This window comes from Choloepus didactylus, chromosome 1 (assembly GCF_015220235.1).
Source record: "Choloepus didactylus isolate mChoDid1 chromosome 1, mChoDid1.pri, whole genome shotgun sequence".
In the NCBI taxonomy this organism is placed as follows: domain Eukaryota; kingdom Metazoa; phylum Chordata; class Mammalia; order Pilosa; family Megalonychidae; genus Choloepus; species Choloepus didactylus.
The window spans coordinates 206,983,740-206,991,826 of record NC_051307.1 but is presented as its reverse complement, the minus strand read 5'-3'; the positions used below and the strand labels follow the sequence as shown (position 1 = coordinate 206,991,826).

Genomic DNA, 8,087 nt, shown 5'->3' with positions numbered 1-8,087 from the left:
AGACCAGGGCTAGCCTCTGTCAGGGGTGGCCTCAGGAGGAAGGTATGGGGTGGGTGTGAGAGAAAGTGGGCTCAGAGATGGTTTGTGTGTGCATGTGTGTGTGTGATTTCTTTCTTTTTTTCTTTTCTTTTTTTTTTGAGACATGAGCTTTTATTATAGGGCTTACCTATAGGGTGGGGAAGTCGAGCCATGCTGTCCTGAAATCAGGAGCTTCTCTGGATGGATTCGGGAGCTGCTCTGAATGGTGGCCAGTTCAGAGCACAACATGGAAATAGTCCACCCTTTGAGGGGCTGAATAAGCTGCTTATAAGGGCTTGACATTCCAATGGGTAAGAGAGCATAAGGCAGGGAGCAGGGTTGTACAATGTAGGGAGGGGTTGATTGTAATCAACAGGGAGGAGGGGACGATTATAGAGATAACAATATCTCAGAAAATCTCGGAGGAGCTAGTTTCAGGTATAGATTACAGTTAGCATCTGATATTACAAGGAGAATAGGTCAAACCTCAACTGACCTAGGTCACGCAGCCTGCTGTGTGCAATCTTCAAGGCCGTTGGAGAATGCCCTGTGCCTGGGGTTCCTACATTCCACCCCCACGCAGCAATTTGCGTTGACCATAGGACAGACATCACATCCATAATCCACAACAACAATACAGTGAGCAGCAGGGTACAAGTAAACCAGTACATATGGACAGTAATCCTATTAACAAGTGGCACCATGGCCAAATTAAAGAATTAAATTGTTTGGACAAAGGATTATCAGATAAATGTTCGATATTTTGTATATGATCTGGCATGTGATGATGCGTTATTGAAACAGTAATATACAATTTTTTAACAAGAATTAATAAGACATGTATGAACAATATATATGCTGAGTTTTCATTAGTGGATAGAATAGTTCCAGGTGAGGGTTTTTTTTTTTTTTTCTAATGCCCTACTTTCTCCCCCTGCAGGGAGCCCTTTGGGGTCAGATCTACAGTTAGTTTGGGACTGCAAAATTACTCATACAGTTCCCTAGCGGATGGCAGCCCGAGATGGGAAATACAAATAACCTTTGGCATAGTAAATACCCCATGGGCTTAGGATTCTCAACCAGCTTGGCTGCATGGGCCAGAACCAGAGCCAATTGACCTTATTTTCTCCAATTCCTAGTGTTTGTGGCACTGGCAAGAGCGGATTATTATCGCTGCCTCGCTGCAGCTTGAGGGTAGCTGGCCCTCTTACTTGATTTCGTAAGGCCTGCATGGGTCCCGCAGTTACCATTTCCACAGGAGCGGGAGCCTCTGCTTTGAATCTGGAGTTAATGTTGGTACAGTCCTCGAGTCCATTGTTATAAGGAGTTTCTGTCATCATTTAAGTTTTCCTTTAAAAGGCCGTTCATTCTTTCAATTAACCCAGTTGCTGTGGGATTATAGGGCAAGTGAAACGTCCAAAGAACATTATGTTCTGTAGCCCAGGCCTGGGTTAATTGCCCGGTGAAGGGGGTCCCCGTATTGCTGTCCATGTGTGTGGGGACCCCAGAAAAGGCACTTAATTTTTTTTAAACTACATATGGTAGCTCACTAGTTGGCCTTGACCCCTGGGAAGGCCAGCAGCCGTCCCATAGCTGTATCTACAGTGGTGAAGGTATATTTTGCCCCTTTGGACAGAGGAAGGGGGCCAATATAGTCTGCTTGCCACCAGGTGAGAGGATTCTGGTCTCGGCTGGTGGGTCCAAATTGGTAAGGAAGCATTCTGGGCCATCGCAGCGAGCAGGAGGGGCTAGCATCCTTTACTCCTTTTGACTCTTGTTGGGTGATAGGCAGCTGAAACTGCTGTACCTGCTTCCACAGGGTCTGGAACCCTCGGTGCCTGGTTTTCTGATGCAGCCATTCAGTCACCTCATGCATCATTGGTGTTACGCTGTGGAATTTCGCTAGGGCATCCACATCTGCATTACCTGGCAATGAGTTAACATTATGGGCAGAAATATGGAAAGCAGTTAAAATTTCTGGCAGGCTGTCCAGATGTCTTCCCACATTTCCTTCCCCTGTAGGGAGTGGTTGACCACCATCCATTGCTCCTGCTTCCACGTGACCATCCATCCATACTGTTAGGCCTTGATATATGGCTCAATTATATGAGCAGACAGTCAAGATGTCTCCTGGTTCATGGACAGTTACCATCCATACAGCCTGCAGCTCAGCCCACTGGCTGCTTTGCAAAGTTCCAGTCTCCCACCAGATGATGTCCGTACGTGGCTGGACAGTCACGGCTGTCCAGGTAGCATGTTGCCCAAGTGCCAATCCATCAGTATAACATGCAGAATCAGGTGTACTCCCTTCTCTGTCAACAGAGGGGCATGGGAGGAGCCACCTCAGGAGAATCAACAGGAGGCAGGACATGCTGCTCTTCCACATGGGAGACTGGTCCTGAAATTTCATGTATCTCTGAACTCACAGGGCTGTTGTTAAAAATTCGGCATTGTAGGATGTAGACTTTCCATTTTATCAGCGTGCTTAGCTGAGCACTCCCTGAATGGGGCTTATTTATAGTCGCCTGTGTCCACTCCTGTATGTGTGTGGCCACTGGGCACCTTGGAGTTAAACCTTCCATTTGTAACAGAGCATTATAAGCTGCACACAATTGTTTTTCCAACAGGCTCTGAGTTTTGTGCCCTTCCAAAGTTGGGGCTAGAAACTATTAGTTACACATTTAGCCTGTTGCCTTTGCCACAAATCCCACCCAAAGCCAATATTGGCACTGAGCACATCCAATTCATAGGCTATATCGGGGTCCACACCCCCTTAAAGCCTGTGCTTGTACTTCTGTAAACACAGCTTGCTGTGGAAAATCCCATTCCCATGCTTTTCCTTTTCTAATTAGAGTGTACAAAAGTTTTAAAATTTTTAAATAGAGTATAAACAGTTTCTAATAACCTAATAAACCAAGAAAAGCTATTAATTGTTTAGGAGTTAGCAGTATATGATAACTTTGTATATTAACAACAACAGCTAAAGGAATGGCTTTAGTTTTACCCAACCAGACGATACCTAAGAACTTATAGAATGTCCAGGCTCTTCTAATTCACTTTGATTTATCGCCCATCCTCAATGTTCAAGGTGGGTCACCACTGTGCTTGCAGCAGTTTCTAGTTCTGGAAAAGAATTGCTGGTTAGCATGAGATCATCATTATAGTGAAACACACAGGTTGTCCTTTTCTTTAAATCTTGTAGCTACCAGTCCATGGCAGATGGTGGGAATGTGGAGCTGTCCTTGTGGAAGCACAGCAAATGTCCATTGTTGGTTTTCCCACGGAAGTTGGATGCCGTCTGGCTGAAGGAATCTAAAATACTAAAATAAGCTTTGACAAAATTTAACACAAAGTGAAATTGGTTTAATTGAGTACTCATATCCTGCAACAAGATAGCTATATTTGATACAGCTTAAAACAAAGATGTTATTAAATTAAGTCTAATATAATTAATAATCATTTGCCAGGTACCATTAGTTTTTCCATTGGCCAGACAGGGCTATTAAATGACCCTGGTAATTTATACTGATATATTGCCACAGAATATCTGGGGGAAGGCACCTTTTGTTGGACCAGAGGACATGCATACTTACTTTCCTCAGTTTTAATTTCCCAGTCAGACGGGGGCTCATCATCTTTTGATGAGGAATCAACAGGGTCCTGAGCTTAGGGTCCCAGTCAGGGGAAGCTAGGATATGCCTAACTTGCCCTTTGGGCAGCTTATGCCCTCTTACTCTAGTGTACTGGCATGCCAGTATTTCTAAACTTTTATTCAGAGTGTCTTTCAATTCGGTTTGGTCAATTGCATATCCCTTTCTAACTTCAATTCCTCTTCTGAGCTGCAGACTGCCATATCAGCCATTAAGGCCTTTTCTGTAGCTGCACACACAGCCTCCAAGAACGGCCAGGCTACTGCTGCAGCAGCCTGGTGGCTGTCCTTTTTCTCATGAAATCCTACTAGTCCTGCAGCCTGTAGCAGGGGGACTGTTAGTCCAGCCGGGGAGTCATACGCATCTCCATACTCCCTCGGCAGACCCCATTCATCTAGGAGGGTAGCCACCCCTCCCCACATAAGTGTCACAGGCCACCTCGGTATCCCATCCAGGGACTTCCCCTTTCCCTTCCCCAAGCTCATGTCATCAGTGGCTGGGATTTCTTTAGTCTGCAAGCTGGCATGCGAATTGTCACAGCCCAAGAGGGCTTTTGTAGCCAAAGGACTAAAGAAAGCACCAGACACGTTCTGAGACATGAGCTTTTATTATAGAGCTTATCTACAGGGTGGGGAAGTCGAGCCATGTTGCCCTGAAATCAGGAGCTTCTCTGGGTGGATTCAGGAGCTGCTCTGAATGGCAGCCAGTTCAGAGCACAACAAGGAAATAGTCCACCAATGACTTCATTTTAAGAAAGGGAGAGAACTGAGCTTCTTTCTCCAGGAAGAAACTGGTGAGTGAAGGAGAGAGGAGGGTGAGGTGAGGATGGTGAAAAGGGACCCTACTGCCCTGGGAACAAGAATGGGGGCGTATGAGCACAGGGATCACACCACCATGGCCTTTCGGGGCTTTGGGGATGGGGGTGGTGCCCATGGCCAGCTCTGCAGGCAGGGCTGAGGGATGTGTCTAGGGTGTGAGGAGGGCCCTGCAGCAACCACTGCTGTTCATGGTGGGCAAACAAGATGTGCCTGTCTCCTCAGGTTTCTGCGTTGCTCGGAAGGTCATGCCACCAAGTGTCTCTCTGTGAGAGTCCTTTTTGTATTAAACTTGCAGCCTCCTGAGATGGACTGCTGGAAGGGACACAATTTGTTTGAATGCCTAAACCAAATAGCTTTGTGGCTTTATAAACTGGCGACAGGGCCATTGTGGGTTGAGAGATCTCGGCTTCCTCTCTCTGTGACCTTAGACAAGTTGCTACCCTTTTCAGAGCCTCAGTTTCCTTTTTTGTAAAACGGGCTGGTGAGACAGGTTACTGGCAGTAGCTAGATGAGATGACTCACACCTGTGAGGGAAGTGGCCTTTGGGATGCTGTGACCTTTCCCCTTCGGTCATTGATTCTGAGCAAGCCACCCAGTGCAGGGTGCCTTCATGTCCAGGGTGCTTAGTAGGTGCTCATTAAATGTTTGTGTGAATGAATGCATACCTTCCCCAAAGGCCCAATCCTAAATGTGCCCATCTAGGAGAGCTAGTTTGGGCTTCTTCCTTTTCCTCCCTGGGTGGGATGATGGTCAGGCCTCTGCTGGAGCTTCTCAGGGCTCTGCCCTGTACCCATGGCCTCTGGCCCCAGACACCCTGCGACGGGTACTATACTGCTGTCCAGGGTCTGGGTGCCTGGGTTCCAGAACACCTGGATCTGCTACTCTTTGGGTGAGTCTCTTGGTCTCTTGGAGCCTCTGGTTCCCCATCAATAACATGGGGCTGACATCGGCCCTGCCTGTCTGTGGTAGGGCTATTGGGAAAGTCAGAGTAGATAGGAGTTAAGAAGGCAAGTTGGAGGATTTAAAAGTGCTTCATAAATTTAGGGGCAGGGGGAGCGGGACAATAAAAAGCAATTTTTGTCTCTATGACCCAAGTTGGGAAATTTCCTTGGACTCAAGCGTGATGACAATCCCCATTTCTGTCACTTTTATTCGGAACTTTGTTTCTCTGCCTGACCCATCTCTGAGAGAACAAGGCAAACAGGGTTGTTGACCTGTCCTGGGCAAGGCCCAGCCTCCTCTCACACAGGTGGAATTTTCCACTTCCTTCCTTTTGCAAATATTAATCAAGGCCCTGGCCGTCAACAGTGGACTTATTGTCTTGTGAAGAGCAAGCCAGAATGTCAAATACCGACTGCCTCCTGAGCCGAGGAGGCAGTTGGGAATACTCCCACCCTCAGGGCCCCCCGGCCCCCGTGTTCTGCTCCAGCTCATTGGGCAGGGTCAACTTGAAGGCCAGCTTTGAGCCAGACACCGCGAAGCGATACTGAGGGCTGCACCTCAGCCATTTACTCTGCCCCAGGGAGGAGTGCCTGACCCAGAATAGCCCACAGAGGTAGGCCACGGTGTTAGCTCAGTGTTAGTACCACTTCTGCCAGTTCCTAGGCAGAACTTCTGCCAGTTCCTAGGCCACCCGTCTGTCTTGCCTGTGGCTATGGCCTCCCGGGCCTACTCAGCCCCTGGTGCTTGCCAGTGACCTTCATGTGTGTTATCACATTGGGGCCTCAGAAAATTCAGAACACAGAGAAGGCAGGTTTTGCTGTAAAGGAGGGTGATGGGCTCTGCCCCATGGGGTCGTTAGGAGGATTGCTTGGGATTTCAGGCAGACAGTGGTTAGCACTGGGTGGATGCACATAGCAGGGCTCTGTAAAGCGCTGGTGATATGTTTTTTGGTCAGTGATATTTTAATTAATTTGTTGTTAATAGTATTATTCTTGGTATAGTTGCAGCATTACTACCTGTACTTTAGGGATGAGGAAACAGGCCAAAAGAGGCCATTCAGGGTTGAATAGAGTAGGATGGAATCCAGCCCATGCTGTGAATGTGACATCACCATGCACTTTTGACTTTGCACTTTTAATTCTTTGAAGTGTGTTTTTAGCTATTTTTTCCTTTTACCCTCAGAACAAATCTACAAAATGGGCATCTCGGTTCCCATTTTATAGATGAGGAAACTGAGGCCCAGAGTTGCTAACTGACTGGCTGTGGGTCACAGCAGATTGATGTCTTAAACTTGCCCTAGCTCCTGATTTGTTTCCAGCCTTTAGTTGAGTAGCAGAGGCATATCCAGTTGATACAAAGCGGTTGGAGTTTTTTAGACAGCTCACTTAGGACATTCTGCAGTTAAACTGATCCAGAAGTTTGCAAGGGTGATGGTAGCAGGCATGTGAGTAAAAGCTGGCTGCTATTTAGAAATTAGGATGTCAGGCTGAGAAGCCCCCACAGTGCCCACTATCCGCCAGGCTGCTCTAGGATGCGATGTGGAGAGCCGAAGGGGCCTTGGCCAGGGTGGGGGTTTGCAGAGGGTGGCCCCTCTTGTACCACATGGGTACTCACTTGTATGGTATTGCGTGAGCAGATGTGGGCTTAAAAATCAAACAGCCTTTGTAGCCCTGCTGCTCTCTAGCCAGTGATGTGTTTGTATGGAGGTGGCCCAGCACCCAGTGAGAAGGGAAGCTGTGCCCTGGGGTCTGTGGCAGGCAACCTATGCTGATGGGTTTATGATCTCCAGGACACCATGGGATAATGACAGTGCTTCTCAAACTCTCTGTGGTGAAGGACCACTTGTTTGTTTTTAAAATTTAATCTGTCAAGGGTTGGTACTTAAAAAAAAGTACAGTAAAAATTATTTGTTAGCATAAAAACCGAAACATAAAATTTAAGTCCATATATTTTATGACTAGATCTAGCAGCCATGAGATCACTCTGTCAAATTGCTATAAAAATTTCTGCACTCTAACTTTGAATTTCTGTGGTTATGTGTCATAGACAATCACTGACAGTAGGTGGGCCGGCAGGGTCCGCAGACTGCCTGGAGTGCTGTCATGTGTGTGTGTGTGTGTGTGTGTGTGTGAGGTGTGGTGTTTTCTAATGGGGATTTTTAAAAGTGATTTGAAAGTGTACCTTCAGGAGAAAGCTGTTAACAGGCATTTGCAGAGCACCCCAAACTTCCGTGGCATGGTTTGAAACTCCTTACTCTAGACCAGGCAGTCTGAGTGGAGGGTCTCCCGCTATGGTTTCTCTCTGGTTTCCCACAGTAGGGATACTTGAGATGCCAAATGAACAACAGCAGCAACAAAGTTCTTTATATTATGGAAAATTTGAAACGTGTTCAAAGCTAGCTAGAAAAGATGACTGAACTCCATGTTCCCGACACGCCGCTTCAGTAGTTATCCCTCCAGGGGGATCTTGTTTTATCTGCTCTGCCAAATCCCAAATAGAGTATTTCTTCTGTCCTTTTTAACCATCACCACAGGACCATGATCATATCTGAAAAAATAGAGATCTTTTCACATCCTAATATCTAGTCAGTGATACCCATATTGAGTGCATGCACTGTGATTGGTGGGTGCCTCTCCTATGTTCCTCTTAATCTGTAGGC

General features: G+C 46.9%; 1 protein-coding gene across 2 annotated transcripts in view; it reads left to right on the top strand.

The window, feature by feature from the left end:
• CHDH (choline dehydrogenase) overlaps positions 1 to 8,087 on the top strand; it is a 77,039-nt gene that overhangs the window by 1,927 nt on the left and 67,025 nt on the right. Inside the window, exon 1 of one of the 2 annotated variants that reach the window (XM_037798324.1) lies at positions 5,806 to 6,041. The exons of the other annotated variant lie outside the window; for it this stretch is intronic. The gene's annotated coding sequence lies outside the window, so the exon portion shown is untranslated. Of the gene's footprint in view, positions 1 to 5,805; positions 6,042 to 8,087 lie in introns of those variants that run through there. 2 annotated transcript variants of the gene reach the window in all.